The 16,611-nt window shown below is 37.8% G+C and overlaps 1 protein-coding gene across 1 annotated transcript in view; it reads left to right on the forward strand.

Moving 5' to 3' along the window:
• Positions 1–6,489: 6,489 nt before the first annotated feature.
• Lrrc8c (leucine rich repeat containing 8 VRAC subunit C) overlaps positions 6,490–16,611 on the forward strand; it is a 58,211-nt gene continuing 48,089 nt past the window's right edge. Inside the window, exon 1 of the mRNA XM_010636643.3 lies at positions 6,490–6,521. The gene's annotated coding sequence lies outside the window, so the exon portion shown is untranslated. The remainder of the gene's footprint in view (positions 6,522–16,611) is intronic.

The following is a 16,611-nucleotide window of genomic DNA, read 5'->3' on the forward strand; positions in this document are numbered from 1 at the left end:
AAAAAAGCCAAGAATCAGGAAGACAAACAGTGAATCTCAGTAGCATCCATGCCATGAAGTACCCAGATCCAGAGGCTGCCAGCAACCTTGCTTGTTTTGAGATAAGCCAACCTTTGTGGGTCTTTCAAGAGACAGGCACTGAAGTAGTGGTTTGCATCTGCAACCTATTCTTGTATAGACCACTTGCTAACATAGGTTCTTAACATTCTTAAATGGCATTTTGTGAGAATATGTAACCTCAGCCACATGTGAACTGTCAATAAATACATAATATTCTTCCCTTTGTAGGGACAGTTACTTTTTAAAAAGTTAACTTATTATTAAGGAAGGCAAAAGCTTTCTACTATGCTAATTTGCTCTTTGAAGAGGGATTGAATCCAGGGCCTTGAACATGCTAAGGAATCACTCTACCATTAACTACAATCCCCACAACAAAATACTTGCTTTTGGTAAGGATATTTTGTAGCAAAAGCAAGTGATTATAGTATCATTAGATTTAACATCGAAAGAAAATAACATTTGGTTAAGGATTGTTAAACTCTTGGATGACAGTTAATCAACTGCACGGGTCATAACTAATTTTCCAGAATAGATCTTAGTGTCATTAAAGTTCATGAAAATCAGTTATGTGGAGGAGCTAAGTAAAATCACACAGAAAAATTGGAGACAATTTTTCTTTTACAAGGCAAGTATTTTAAAAGAATACATTGGGGTACTGTAAAAGAAAAGTAGATTAAAGGAATCTTTTAATGCTTTGCTTCTTATAGATTATTTAATTTAGGACTACACAAATAGAAAGCTGAGACACTTGGAAAAGAATCAGAAGACCATTGTGAAGAGGATTAGGGCATTGAAAATAGAATTAATATGGAAAAAATAGAAGAAATTGAGTTGTTTCAGCTAAGACGTGAAGGTCAAGGAAAAATTTAATAATTATTTGCAAGTGTACAAAGGAATTGCGTATGAAGAACAGTTATACATCTCTTCTGAAAAGAAAGGCTTGACCCCATTGTAAAGGTTTCAGTGGTTGCAAAGAACTTTCAGACAAAATCAGCCTTTACACAGTTCTTCAAAGACACCAAGTCTTTGAGAGAATTTTAAAATAAGACTGATTGTGGCTCTCTTCCACAGATTTAGTGTGGTCTTGCCTGGAGGATTAGCCAGATAACCCCTTGAGATCAGCCAAGTGTTTATAATTTAAGACCATACTAGATTTAGACCACCAGAACTGCTAGCCTTTGAGAGGATTCACAAAACAGCCACTTATTTTGTAACAGTGGCTATAGGGAAAACAACTATACAAGCGGCAAAAATGGATAGCATCATCACTGGAGAACGAGGAAATATTTGCAAGTATTTAAATGTTTGGAAAGGGACATGGTTAAAAATCTGTCTCATTAGGCAAAGACCTGGAGGACAGGAAGCAGCTACCCATATCTCAGGGAGACAGTTCAAGCAGCAGGAACAACAAAAGCAAAGATGATTCCCTGGCATAATGGAGGAGCAGCAAGAATGCCATTACATGGAGGGCACTGAGTGAATGGGGATATAGTAATTGAACATTTTTTATTTTGTTGCTTGTTTTTCTCTTGAAATTTAAGAGTAAATCTATGGCCTCATATGTGCTACGCAAGTACTCTACCACTGAGCTACATCCTCCACCCCTTTAAAAAATTATTTTTAGACCCGGTCTTGCTTAATTGTCTAGGGTAGACTTGAACTTACGATCCTCCTGTTTCAGCCTCTGAAGTAGCTGGGATTATAAGCATGTGCTATCAGGCTCCACTTAAAACAGTAGTTCTTAAGAGTGGGGTGGGCTCAAAAGTATCTTTCCCACCTCTATTCTGAGTGAGATGAGCAAGCAGGTTCTGAGCAAATGAAAGTTTGATCTCACTTGACTTTTAAAAGAATCCCTTTGACTACAGAATAGAGCAGCCCTGAGCCAACTTTTTTGGTCTCTGACCTCTTAAATTATCGAAGACTCCAGAGAACTTTATGTTGGTCATGTCTATATATTTTTACCATGTTAAAAATTTAAAAATTTAAAACAATAAATGTTTACTTATTTAAAAATAATAATGAAGACACTGCATGTTAATGCAAATAACATTTTATGAAAATAACTATTTTCACAACATATCAGAGGAGTAAGAAGATGGCACTGTTTTCAGTATTTGCCAGTCTTGAATGTCTGGCATTCTGATTTCAGTATATGTGCTGCCGAAGCGAGCACGTCTGGCATTCTGTCTGTTCATTACCTCATGTCATAAACCTATGGAAAACTTCATTGGGCACTGACCAGAAAATGAATTTAAAAGGCAAATGATGTTTAATATTTTATGAAAATAATTTTGATGTTACTATTCCTCTGCAAAGGCACTCTGACAAATGGATATAGAGGGAAGTAGGTGGTAAGAGACCAAGATCAAGGCATGGAGACCAACTAGGAACCTCTTCCAGTAAACCAGGCACACCGCTGGTAGCCTGGGGAAGTAGGAGAAGCAGTGACAACTGGGACATTTCTAGATGTATTTTAAAAGTTGAGCTAATAAGTCTTGCAGATGGAATAGGTGTGGCTATGAAAGAAAGATGACAAAATGGACTCAAACTTTGAACCAGAGGAAATGCAGAGCTGGGTTTCCTGTTTAGTGAAATGTAGAAGATTGTGCAAATTACAGATTTGGGATGAAATGAAGAATTGTTTTGGATTTGTTAATTTTCAGATACCTATTAAAACATCCAGTTGGAAAGTTCAAATCAAAAGCTGGATATTTAAATCTGGAATTCAGGGAAGGGACTTTTTATTGTCTTTGTATCTTTCAGTGCTTTTTAAGGAAAGAATATATAAAAGTAAGTTACCTGACATACAGTAGCTAAAATATAGCATTAGTTCTACTCTCAAATTTGAAACTTGGTTTGGCTAAATATTGAACTCCAAGTTGGTAGTTGCTTTAATTTGGAATTAAAAAAGCAAAAAACAGAACAGGAAGAAAAAGGAAACTTTTTACCATCTCCCAGCATTCAGTTTTGTTGCTGAGAAGTCTGATGTTGATATGGTTTTCATTTCTTGGTATATGCCCTCTTGCCCTCTGTATCTCCACCTACCAGAGGCTTTTAGGATCTCTCCTTCTTACCTAGTGTTCTCATCCCCTAGTTTGGGAAAATTTTCTTATATTCTTACCTTGATAATTTCTCCTTTTACTCCTTATGAAATTTCTGCTTTTGAAATACTGGATCTGAAGTCTGTATTTCTATTTTTCTTTCCTAATTCCTTTATTGTTCTACCTGAAGATTAATTTTATCCACATTAGCCTCTAATCCTAAGCTTTTATGAAATGCTTATTTATAAACACATCATCTTCATATAATCCTATGAGACTATTAATTAAAATTTGAAGATCTTAAAATTCCTCCTCTCTACTTTCCCCCCTGCTTTTGTTTTGATTTGTTGTTGGTGGTTGGTTGTTTTCTCTTTCTTTTCTTTTTTGCTTGCCCCTTTGTTTATTTTTCTTATTTTTATCTTTTTCAGGTTAGAGGCATTCCCGCATTGCTGGTGATCTATAACTGTCTTTATAGGTCTTAGTTTGTTTTGGAACCATGTAACACAATAACTGCTAGGCCTGAGATGGTCCAGAAGTTGGAAAGTCCATTGTTAAGTCTGGGGCACCTGGCAAGATCTTGTTCCATCATCACAAGGTAGAAGGAATCCGGGTGGCGGATAAGCTGAGAGAAGGAGAGGAGGGAGAGAGGGAAAGAGAGTGTCAGAGTACACTCAAAAGGCGGTAATCTTGCTCCTGAGATAATGACATACATTTATTCATGAGATGAAAACTTCAGGACCTAACAGCTCTTAAAAGTTCTACCTTGTAGTTGTTGTTCTGGTGGTGGTAGTAAGGTACTAGGGATTGAACCCAGGGTCTATGCCCTGGACTGCATCCTCAGCACCTTTATATTTTTTATTTTGAGACAAAGTCTCACTGCATTGTCCAGGCTGTGCTGAAACTTATAATCCTCCTGCTTTGGCTACCTCTTGATACTGTTTTAATGACAGTCTTTTTTCCACATGAGTTCTAGAAGAGACACTTAAAACATAGCATCATGTTGAAGCATAGAAAAGATGTTTTACGGTGGGCTGATCAGATAATAAGCAACCTTTTTGTTATATAACTTCCACTTTGATGTCATTGGTACAGGAATGTGATAGCAAAGTGATCTTTATTTTCATGCAACCCAAAGAGAGTGAGTGTGTGTGTGTGTGTGTGTGTGTGTGTGTGTGCTCGTGCACACAATTGTGTGTGTGTGCTCGTGCACACAATTGTGTGTGTATGTCAATGTATCGATTGGGCATTTGTGTACATGGCTCTCTTTTGTAAATGTAAAAGCACCAGGACAGTAGGACTTGTCTAATATATAATAGTCAGATGTGGAATTGGATCTAAACCTTGGACTTTCTGAGAAGTGTTTGTTCTTCAGCCAGTGCTCTTAGTGCTCTCATCGGTACATTCCTCAAGATAGAAGAGATTTTCTGTATGTTGTAGGGATCTGAGAGTAGAGCTGCAAGCATCTTGCTTGAAGGATCAATTTCATTTAATATCTTATATTTTAACTTTTAAAAGTATGTGATTTTACATTTGATTTTGGATGCCTGTTGGTTTCAATAGAACATTTGGTGTTTGTTTGTTTGTTTGTTTGTTGAGCCAGGGTCTTGTTACCATAGTTCAGGCTGGCCATAGCCGTGCATCACCACACCTGGTTCAGTGGGACATTTGTTTTATTTATTTGTTTTTTTTTTTTTTTTTATTTTTTTGGTACCAGGGATTGAACTGGGATCCTTGCACTTGCAAGGCAGGCCATGGAATCACTGTGCTAAATCCCTGCCACCCACTTTTTTTTTTTGACATTTGTTTTAATCTCAGGTCTTTTGAGTAAACTTAGTGTGCCTGGAAAGTGTGCCCTGTGGATTGGGGTCTTCCTCCTATCCCCTCCTCCACTTGAAGGCATTCACCTGACCCAGTGGGAAAAGCTCTGCCCATTGAAGAGTTAGACTGAAGAGTTAGATTGTGTATGTATGCACTGTCAGAACATCTCCTCTCCACACACATCTACACAGTGGTAACTTAAAAAATAAAGGATATATCTTGCATAATAGTCTAGACAGAATCATAACAGTGCTGAGGATGTGGCTTCCTTACATATTGATGTTCCACCATTGCTAACATGTGCCCCTAGCTTGTGTAAGTGAGGCTGATTAATCCTAAAACTACATCCTGTCCAAGGAGTAGGGAGAAGGGCATGTTGAGGGCAAATTCCTTTCCTTTAAAGTCACAACTTGGGGCTGAATCCATCTTTTCTGTTTATATTCAACTGGTTAGGACCAGGCACACAGCCTCTCCTACCTGCAAGGGGCTGGAACATGTGCTAATCTATTATCCTGTAAAAGGGAAAGGGAGGCTAATACTGGGAGCCCACAGGCTGCCTTCCCATGTGATATTGATGTAACAAAGAGCATGTGAACACCTGGCAATAAAGATTCAGCTGAGGGTCCCTCCAGTGACTCCTCCTGGAGATCAGATGAGTCATCTTCCAGATTGCAGCTGCTTTCCTTGGGCACAGCTGCTGATACCATGTAGGCCCTAAAAAGGCAGCTGTGTTTTGTGTGCAGTGGGGTTTGAATGTCATACCTGCAAGTCTATAAGTACCTGTAAGGAACTCTTCTTGTTCTTAAGGAACAGTCCAGTTGATTTTATCATTATTAGTATAGGCTGTTGTGGCTTCCTTAAAACTTTGGATCCTGCTCCACAGATGCTAGATTCTGAGCAGGCTCCCAAGAGTTGTACAGTGTGTAGAATCTCAGAGAATCGCACATTTGTGACCTCTCCATTGGGACAGATTGACTCTTCATGGAGTTTTGACAGGCACACATAGAGTTTGAGAAGGTTGATAAAGACACTTGACCTATCTTAAGTGGAAAAATCACCAAATATTTTGATGTGGCCATCACAGTTTTGGGGTTCATATAAGCACTTTCTTTTTTTTTAAACCAGGCATTGAACTCAGGACCTTGAGCTTGCAAGGCAGGCAGTGGAACCACTGAACTAAATCCCTGGCCCCTTATAAGCACTTTCTATCAGCAGCAGGTATAGGGCACACACAGTAAAATGGATTTTTCAGAATACAGAAAATTCCCAAAAGAAAAGCCTAGCTAATATTTTCTTTAAAAAATAATGGGATTGACAATTTTTGTATTTATTGCCAGGTACTTTTTAAAGTGTGCATCATTTAAAGGGGTTAAAAACGTTCCTAAGGTCACCAGCCATCTGGTAGCCATAGAGCTAGGTTGCAAACCTCAGTCTTTCTGGCTATAAAATTTACATAGTGATTACTGCATTATATTATACAAAATGGTGAGTAGAGATAGATGACTTACATTTTTTTTTATTTTTTTAGATTAATGTGGCTGCTTATGACTAAACTTAGAGTTCTGGGAATGCAGATATTCACTGAAGTAACATACATATAAGGTAATAACAGGAGTATTTTTACTAGTTTTCTGTTGGCATTTATTGTTTTGGACGAAGACCAAAAATCACCCTATTTGTATACCTGTAGTCAATTAATAGGGATGAGAGTTTGCAAAAATTACCTTTGAGTTTTGTATTAAAATGCTATTAAGGCCGGGGATTTGGCTCAGTGGCTCTGCCACCTGCCTTGCAAGTACAAGGGCCTGAGTTGAGTTTGATCCCATCCCTGGTACAAAACAAAACAAACAAACAAACAAAAAACAATAAAATGCTATTAATGCAGTTTAGTGTCCTAAGTAGAAGCATGTCATATCTTTATGAATGGCCTGCCCAACTGTGGTTGTGGGCTTAGTAAGTAGTAGCCATTGTGGTTTAGAAGATATGTAGTACGATTGCAGTTTGTTTCTGCAAAATGTTTGATGGACTTTTCTTTAACTGAAGGGCAAAAAGATTTTAAACCAAAATTAGGGCTATGGGAAAAAGACTATATCGTGTTGGAATATTTCATAATTTTTTTTAGATGAGGTATTGAGGTATGTTATTAATGTCAAGCAGCACATGTATTTTTAGAGAATCTTGGGAATGTATGTTTATAACTAAGAATATATTTGCATTTACTCAGCTAGCGTGAGTTTTTTTTTTTTTTTTTTTTTAATTGAAAGGTACTATAGTTTCAAAAGGCCCCTCTGGGCCAAATCTAAATAAGAGCATAATAGAACCCTTATATGAGGAAACCAAAAATCTTGAAAACAGTGGTTTTCCTTGATATTCCATGGCCACACTACTGTTTACCATTTCTGGTAATGGAGTTGCTTAAATCTCAGTATTAGTTTGCTTAGGATTTTATGTTTCTGCCTGCCTTCTTCCTGTTACCATATTCACTGAATCAAAATTAGTTGTGTGACATCACAAGCAGCATTAAGTATAGCTTTTGAAAACACTCTGACTCCATAGTTAATCTGTTTGAATGTGTTTGCTTGGAAACCTGGAATGAAGCCTGTTTTTCAGTATATTGGCTTTTATAAGATAATCTGAAAAAGATGAAAAATTCATAACCCCATTAATAAGGGTTTCCAGTAATGTTTCTGCATATCTCAACATCTCATATGCTAAGCTATTTCATTTAGTGGAGATGGAGAAGGTGGCAGGATCACTGTGCTTTAAAAACATACATCTGTGTCCTCATTTTTAGGAAGATTATACTTAAGCATCATACTGTTTTTATATTAGGATTACCTATGAACAAAATTAAGGAAAACCTCATCTTTTTTCAAAACTAAGCAGTTGATATAAAAATGCAATGTTATATCATTATTTTTCATACCATATGATAAAGTATAAAATATTTATTGAAAACATGTATACACAGCATGCTGAAATGGGCCCTTTTCATCATAAAAATGAATTACTTGTTCTCTCATTTAGCTATTGGATAAAGATAGAGTTTACACCTTAATTCTATAAAGTTATTAAGTGCCTAAGAGGCAGTAGAATTAAAACATTTAAAGCTAAAGTTAGGAGCTTTTGCCAAAGGAATAAATAAATTTATTTAAAAGGAAGCACCTCTGAGTTTATATTATACTCTAAATATAATGCTCATTTAAAAGTATGTGCGTCTGATTTTACAATGTAAGTTGATAAGAAATTTTAGGTAGCATCATTCAGAGTTTTTAAGAAACCCTCTGTAAAACAGAACACCCTTTATTCTTAAGTTAATTCTAATTAAGTTAAATCAGGATGGAATTCAGTTCATTGTTCAGTTCTGTTGTTTCTGCTTTCTATGGAATGTTGGGTCAGTGACTTAAAATAATGGGCTCTTGGGCTGGGGATTTAGTTCAGTGGTGCCACCACCTGCCTCACAAGCACAAGGTCCTGAGTTCGATCCTTGGTACCAAAAAATTATTTTTAAATTAAAAAATAAATGAATAAAAATAAAATAATGGGCTCTAACAACAGATTACCTAGGTCACATTCAGGCCCTTCTACTTACTGCTGTGTAACCTTCGGCAGGATATGTCCAAAGCCTCAAATTCTTCCACAAACATGGGGCTATAGTAGTTTAAGCCCTGGATATTTGGGAGTTAAATAATATAATACACATGAAGTCCCTGCCACATGTTAGGTACACTGTAACCTTAGCTCATGTTGTGGGGTTTTCCTTTACACAGAACAGGAATTTTGTAAAGTAAGATCAGTACTCACTGTTACTTTAAACTACTTATCAAATAAACATGGATCCCATCAGAAACCACTCTTCTAATATTTACAGCATCCTCTACTTACAGAAAATGTTTCAGAGGAGTGATTCATGGCTATATGTGTAGAGCTTTGTGTGATGTAAAACCATTATAGCCAACAAGTAGGTCAGGGATGGTGAGTGCCCAAATGAGCAACCCAGTCACTGCCCTCACAGAGTTTGCAGTGTGGGATGGGAAATAGATGAGGCTATAAGTAACCCAAGGCAGTAATGGAGTGAACACAACAGGTAGGGAAGTGTTGATCTTGGACTGTATACGAAAATACTCAGCTGTGGACTTCCAAATGGGACATTATGATTATGGCCTAAGTCCCTACCAGATATTATCCAGGCATTGTGCTCTTCCCGGGGAGCATGGGCCTCTTGGTCCTGATATGCTCTGGGAAGAAGTGGTATGCAGGTGACTATTACTAAAAATCTGATGTTGAAATATAGGGGCTGGAGGTGTAGCTCAGTGTTAGCGTGTTTTAGTATGTACACTGCCCTTGATTCCACCTCCAGCCCCATGAATGAATGAATGAATGAATGATAAATTACTGAGATCATTCTAAATAAGCAGACTTTACCTTTGGTAGGGCCAGATAAAGCTCTGGTTTTTCCTTAAGACATCTTCTGGTGCATAGCTTTAGTTTGTATTCACTAGATGACAAAACTGATGTTTCTAGAATAGGTTTTAACTTCAGCTGCATGATGGAATCACCCAGGACGTTTAAATAAAAACATGTTATGTCTGGGCCCCACCCCAGGGACTCTGATTTTACTGAACCCAGGCATCCATAATTTTTAAACTTTCCAGGTTATTCCAGTGTGCAGCTAAGGTTGGGAGCTATGCTCCTCTGCCTTCCCTGGATTTTATGCCAATCCCCCAGGTGTTCTATAATAAATTACGGGAACCAAGCTCAGCCCACCTTCTGTCAACAGGCTTTCCAGTCAGCAGTTTCTAATGGAAACCATTGTGTGTTTTCTCTTTAGAAACATACAGCACTTTCTGTGTTCTAGTCAGTAATGCTGGCTCCTGACGAATATTTAAGCCCCCACTGGCATAGTAGGGTGCTTTCTCATTGAGTGCCCTGAAAGGCTCCTCATCCAAGCTTCATTTACTGTCCTGTTTTTCATGTCTCCATGGGATGACCCCACAGATTTTGTTCTAGAAACTTTCAAGTCACTTAACAACAGGTTTTTCCTACATCTCTCTTGCGGTACAGTTGAAACCTGCTGTTAGGTATCCAGTTGAGGCACGCTGTGCTTAGTGCTTCAATCTATCCTTGTACTTCTAGGCTCTTGACTCGTTTGTTAGCCCTATGTGTTCCTTTGTTTATCTCTGTTTACTTAATATTTCTCCACAGGTTCTGTTTTCACTACTTTAATTTTTCCATTCAACACGTATCTCTTGTGTGACAGATAGGAGCCGGGCAATCTCATAAACAGTAAGGCCAAAACAATTTCCAAATCAGGCAAAAAATGTCTACCTATGTGGGACTTAACATTCCAGTGAGAAACAGAAAGTTACAAGTAAGTAAGTAAACTGTGTGGTATGTTCAAAAGTGTGTAGCTATGTGGGGGCTGGGGATTTAGTTCAGTGGCACTGCACCTGCCTTGTAAGTGCAAGGTCCTGAGTTCCATCCCTGGTATGGGGGCGGGGGAGACTTTTTTAAAAAGTGTGTAGCTATAGAAAAGAATAGGGTAAGGTAGGAGGAGTGGGAGTGAGGGCCGCAGTTTTAATAGTAAATTGGCTTTGCATTGTTATCCAAGGAGAATTGTTAATTGCTTCAACCAGAGTAATGGTGGCATAGATGGTTTAAAAAAAAAAAAGTAGTTGAAATCTGGATAAGTTTCAGCAAGGCCAGAAGAAGACAAGGGTTGGAGCCACAGAGATACTAGGAACAGTAGAATTCTAGGCAAAAGCGCTGCAAGTGCACCATCCCCAAGGCTGTAGTGAATTTGTGGTGTCCTAAAAACTACTAAAAGGACCTGTTGGCTAGAGCAAAGAGAAATAGCAGGAGTGGCCAAAATAGGGAGGGGTGGAAATGAGATTGCAGACAGTCTTGGAGGAGTTTCATAAATGACCTGAACAATCCTAGCTGTAGCATTAGGTTAACTTGTGGCTCTTGTACTACATATTTAGCATTTTTAATTAGTACATAATGATTGCATTTATCATGGAGAGTTAATATGTATGCATAACACATCTTAATTCTTTCATCATCTCCTTCCCCTCCCACCCCTCTCTGCTCTTTCCAACTCTTAATCCCCTTCCCATTTGCCAAAGCTGTTTCCTTTTTTTTTTTTCCTTGATACCAGGGATCGAACTCGGGTCCTTGTGCTTGTGAGGCAGGCAGCGGAACTACTACGCTAAATCCCTGGCCCTCTATTTCCACTTTTTTGTGTTTTTTTTCATCCTCTTTCCCTCCCCTCACCATCTTTTGTTCTCCTGCCTATTGAAAAAGATCTCCCTACTATCTGTTATCTACCTTTTCTTTTGTTCAACATTACTGCTGGTTTAAACCCATCATAAATTCCTGCCATCGCCACACTTCCCCTTTTGCTGTGCTTGTTCATTACTGGCCATTTGCTAACCTGATCTCTCAGTGATCAGTGTTGCTTGTCAAACACACTTCCCTTCTTGGAGTTTTTATTCCATCATAGGTCCCTGGAAGGTGACGGAGGCAAGCAATAAAGTGTTCAGATACAGGTGGTAATATGGTTTTAAAAGCCCATGGTTCAAAATAAATCAGGCCGAGAATACTTCTTGTCCTACTCCTCTTCTTCTATCCCTTAACTCCCCAAATAGATAAAACAGAGAATTTTCCATTTCTGCCTCCATGAAAATAACTCAGGTAACCTCTTTTGACTTCTTTGTTTCTCTTTTGCCCCTTAACAGAGTACATTATATTCTAAATTTTAGTAGTCATGTAAATATTTCGGTTGCACATTTTTAACAACTGGGAGAATCTCAGAATAAGTATACACTCACTTTTCATTCATTCAGCAATAATTTATTCAGTACTTTTACATGCCAGACACTGTTCCAAGGGAATGGGAGAGAAAGAGGAGTGAGCAAACACAAAGTTCCTGTTTCTCAGGAAGCTTACCATATGATTCAGGAAACAAGACAAAAACAGAAGTAAACAAACACGTACATATTAAAGATGTACTGTAAGGAAAGCAACTTAGGAGAAAGGAAAGGGAATCCTGGGATGGTGCGTTGCTGTGCATAAGTTAGTGTTCATATCTTTACTAGGGTAGCCAGACCAGGTATCTCTGAAAGTGATATTTGTGCATAGACCTGAAGGAAATGAGAGAACAGTCTTCTTGCCCATATCTAGGGTAAAATATTCCTTGTTTCAGGAAGTCCTTAGTTTTCCCCTCTCTCCACCAAAACAGATAGATGGTTTCATCTTATCCTAGGACTTTACCACTTCCTACACCATGGTGACTCCAAAATCCTCGTTTATGTACAATTTTTATATTTTTGTATATCTTTTAAAAATAAATTTTAAAAAAATCATTAAATAAAGAACAGAAATATCTGGCGTCATCTTGGCTTCTCTCAAATCTTGCATCCTACCCATTAGCTGGAGCACCAGTTACTTACTGTGCCTGTAAATCTTGATTGTCAGCTTGACTCCTGGAGAAGCGATTGGTATGAGGACTCTAACCTCATCAATGTGATGAGTTCATAACTGAATGGGGTGCTAGGAGGAGCAGCCTAATTGCGGGAGGTAGCTGTGGGGAGGTGACCTCCTGAGCATATCTGGGCCCTGGCTGCTTCTCAGGTTCTTCTCTTGCCCTCTGCTTCCTGGCTGAGCAGATTTCCTCTACTGGACTCTTCACCGTGCTGTTTCTGCTTTGGAGCCAGCCAACCATGAACTCAAAGCTCTGAAATCTTTCTTTATTTTTGATTTTTTGTACCAGGGATCAAACTCAAGATCTTGCATTTGCCAGGCAGGTGCAGTGCCACTGAGCTAAATCCCTGGCCCCAAAATATTTTCTTTTTAAGTTGTGGGTATTGGGTATTTTGTTCCAGTGATGAGTAGGTGAATAATACATTTATACTGGGTAAACCAAAAAAATAGGAAATGGGGGGGCAGTCAAATGAAATTGAGGTTGAAAAGAAAGCAAAATAGTAATAGAATTCCCTGCAGAGCAGTATATATGGGATAAAGAAAACCAAAGCTAAGAGTATGTGAACCCAAGAGCCCAGACTGATGTGATGTCTCCTGTGAAGTCACATTCCTGTAAAAGAACTATAGCTTCAAAGTGGGCCATTATGTATGTTTCAGTGTGTCTTAACATCAGTGTTATTTGACAGAACTAAGGCTATATCCTCAGAATTGAAAAATACTTTCAGTATCAGTAGAAATATTGTACGTAAAGTTCACCTAAAGTATTTCCTATTCCCTGTTCTAGAAACATTGTGGTACCTAATGGGGAAGCCAGAAATGCAGGTATGATATATGTGGCAAGCACATGTGCACACCGGTGTGTGTGTGTGTGTGTGTGTGTGTGTGTGTGTGTTTTCTGAAAATGTCAGAGGAAAGGGACCTCGATAATTTTCTAAGGGCAAGAGATAGTTAATAGGTATTCTAACCAAATGAATTGTATAAAACAATGAAAAGGAAGTAAGTAGTCAGTGTCTTTCTATTTTAATTTAGCATAATTTCCCAGTATTCATATCCTCAGTACAAAAGGTTCTTGTTGTTTTGTTGTACTGAGTTCCTGGAAGTCACATGGAGACACCTCTCAAGGAGATTGGAGCCCTGCAATATTTGGGGACTACATTCTCCACCCAATGATTTAGCATCAAATGAAAAACCAATATAATCAAAAGTATGAAATAAAGGTACAGCTGTGGCTCTGGTAAGTTTCCATTTTTCTAGCTAGCTATGATGAAATGACAAGTTCCACACTAGTGATTCCTTCATGGACAGAAACAGAGCATCTAAAACAATCTTTCCTCTGACTGGATTTCTCCTTTAGTGCCTGATTTCAGGCTAGTGTGTTCAAGTCACAAATTTACAGTAATACTGTTACTCTAAATATGGTCCTTAGATGGCTGACTTCCCAAATAAGATATCAAGATGAATTTCCCATAAAGGAGGTTGTTATGGACCAAAATAATATTCCTCATGAAGAGCTTGGACATTGGAAACTGACAGACCTGAGCTACAAGTTTTACCATGCTGTCTACAGGTTTGGTGACCTTGAGGAAGCTATTAAACCTCTCTTTTCTGTGGAGTGGACCTAATATCGATGACATAAATTTAATGTGGGGGTTCAACAGATAACACTTTTAATGCCTGGCATTAGTAAGCATAATAAAACATTAAATAAAAATTGTTATTTCTTTCCTATTTAACAAAAATGTTTGTTTCTTCCATTTCTGCCAAGAATTCTTCATTTTTAGTATGGTATCCAAAATTGGGACAGAAGGCTCTAAACTGCACGAAATTCATATTTTTATTAGTAAAGTCTCATTCACTGTAGGCACAATGTAGAAATAACTTATATGTCTATCAGTAGATAAAATATTAATGTAAATATGTGATCTGTGCTTAGAATGGAATATAATTCAGCTTTTACAAAGAAGAAAATTCTTCAATGTGTGTTGACGTGAATGAACCTGAAGGATATTTTAGTAAGTGAAATAAGCCAGTCACAGAAAGACAGCTCCTATATGAGTCTACTTCAGTGATGTATCTAAAATAGATTCATAAGAATCAGAGTGTGCAGTGGAGGTTGTCAGGAGCCAGGAGCAGGGAGAAATTGGGAATTATAATACTAATGGACAGAGAGCTTCAGTTAGTAAGATAAGGAAGTTCTCTAGAGACCTGCTGTTTTATCAGCAAAACACACTGTACACTTAAATATTTGTTGAGAAGCTAGATATTATACTGTGTTCTTACCACAATAACATAAAAATGTTTTTAAAAACAGTAATCATCCTTGATCACAATTACCAGTGTCCTCTTTATTGATAATAGTAGTTGTCACAAATTGAATGCCGATTTCTTGCCTAGTACTGAAGTTAGTGCTTGCTGCAGTTTTCTCTTACATACTTCTCAACAACCTCATGAAGGAAGATACAAACCTTTGTCCCATTTTAAAAGACAGGAAGCAAAAGGATTAAGCAGCCATCCTCTGGTCACTCAGTCTACCAATAGCTGAGTCAGGATTCCAGATTAGGCTCTTCCACCTCAGTGCCATGTTCCAGCCCATATGATTCTTGGGCATTACTTTAATACTCTTTAACACTGGGCCTAGGGTTGCAGTTCAGTGGTAAGGTGTGTAATTAACATGCTCAAAGCCCTGGGTTCAATCCCCAGCACTGCAAGAAAATGAATAACAGCAACACTCTGGTACTATGTTAATATGGTCATTTTGTGAGGAGAGACCTGTTCCTTAATAACTGGGGGATATATCTTCTCCAAAAATAAGTATAGATCAGGCTTAGAAAATATAACCTGGGAGAGTGTTTCTGTTTCTTATGCTTGTTTTTCTTTTCCCTTTCCCTATAATAAAACCAGAGCTTTAGAATGAATGAAGATTTTCATTTGGAGGAAAGTAAGTAGGTGAAATAATGCATAGCACTTAACTGTTAAAATAATTGAAGATTACATATCCCCAGAGGAAGTTTCATTTAATCTCTTCAAGCCCAATGCTGTCTCCCTATTTAAATCTGAGTCAAAGAAAAGAAAGGTACAGAATATATATTAGATCAGTTTCAACCTTATTGTAATGCCTTTCACTCCTTGAATATTTTCTATATTTAATCCGTTTGTGGTTTTTTTTTTTTTTTTTTTTTTGCATGTTGCCATGGTAAAGCTCATTCCATGATGTAAGAGACCTTAGTGCTGGGGCGGTTTTCTGTTTTTTGGTTTTTTTTAACATTAGACTCTGCATTTTCATTTCCACATTTTATCTTGATGTTACCAGGGCAACCCAAATAATTTCATTTTCTCTTTGAGGTTGATGCCCTTAAGGCTGTTATACCTCATGTTGACTCATTTATGTTCTTACAGTTTTTCTAGTTTAATTCCTGCAGCTACTTTTCTGACACAGCTATTTTCTGCTTTTCTTTCAATAATCACCATACCTTGGTATATTGTTGGCTTAGTAGTTAAGAATTTGAGGGAATTAAAATCCTATTGATAATTAGAAAAGAGCTGTACACCCTCTCACCAGAACAATGCCAGATTAAGAAATAATGAAGGAAAATGTGGAATATGTAGAAGCTTACTCAAATACCTCTCATCGAAATCTATATGATTTTAAATAACGAGTTGCCAGAGCTTGTGTTTTAAGGAATTTATTAAAAATGTTGAAATTTATTCTATTTCCAAATTCAGATTATTAAGATACCTGTTTAGCTGGGTGTGGCGGTACACGCCTGTAATCCCAGCACTTGGGAGGCTAAGGAAGGAGGATCACAGTGAGTTCGAGGCCAACTTGGGCTACATAGTTCGGGACCAGCCTGAACGAGACCCTGTCTCAAAAAAAAAAAAAAAAAAAAATCTGCTTATTTTTAGTTGCATTGCTTTATCCCAGGGCCCTTTCATTCTTGATTTTTTTTTTTTTTTTTTTATCCTGTCCTCTCTTGCAGGTGTCTTGGCAAACTACCTGCAGGAGTTACATGGTAGTTTTCCATGACCTCTCCCCACACTGGTGTGGCTCACATATACCCCTTGATTTGAGTCAGTATAAAAAGAAGAGAATCAAAGAAAATGGACAGTACATACATTTTAAAATCTTGTGTATAGACTTGTTGCCCACTGATTCTACTCTAGCTTCTTATTTATCTTTGAGTAAGTAAAATACATTGAGAGAGGAGGA

The sequence above is a fragment of the Fukomys damarensis genome, unplaced genomic scaffold, assembly GCF_012274545.1.
Source record: "Fukomys damarensis isolate Sample0158 unplaced genomic scaffold, DMR_v1.0_HiC HiC_scaffold_33, whole genome shotgun sequence".
In the NCBI taxonomy this organism is placed as follows: Eukaryota; Metazoa; Chordata; class Mammalia; order Rodentia; family Bathyergidae; genus Fukomys; species Fukomys damarensis.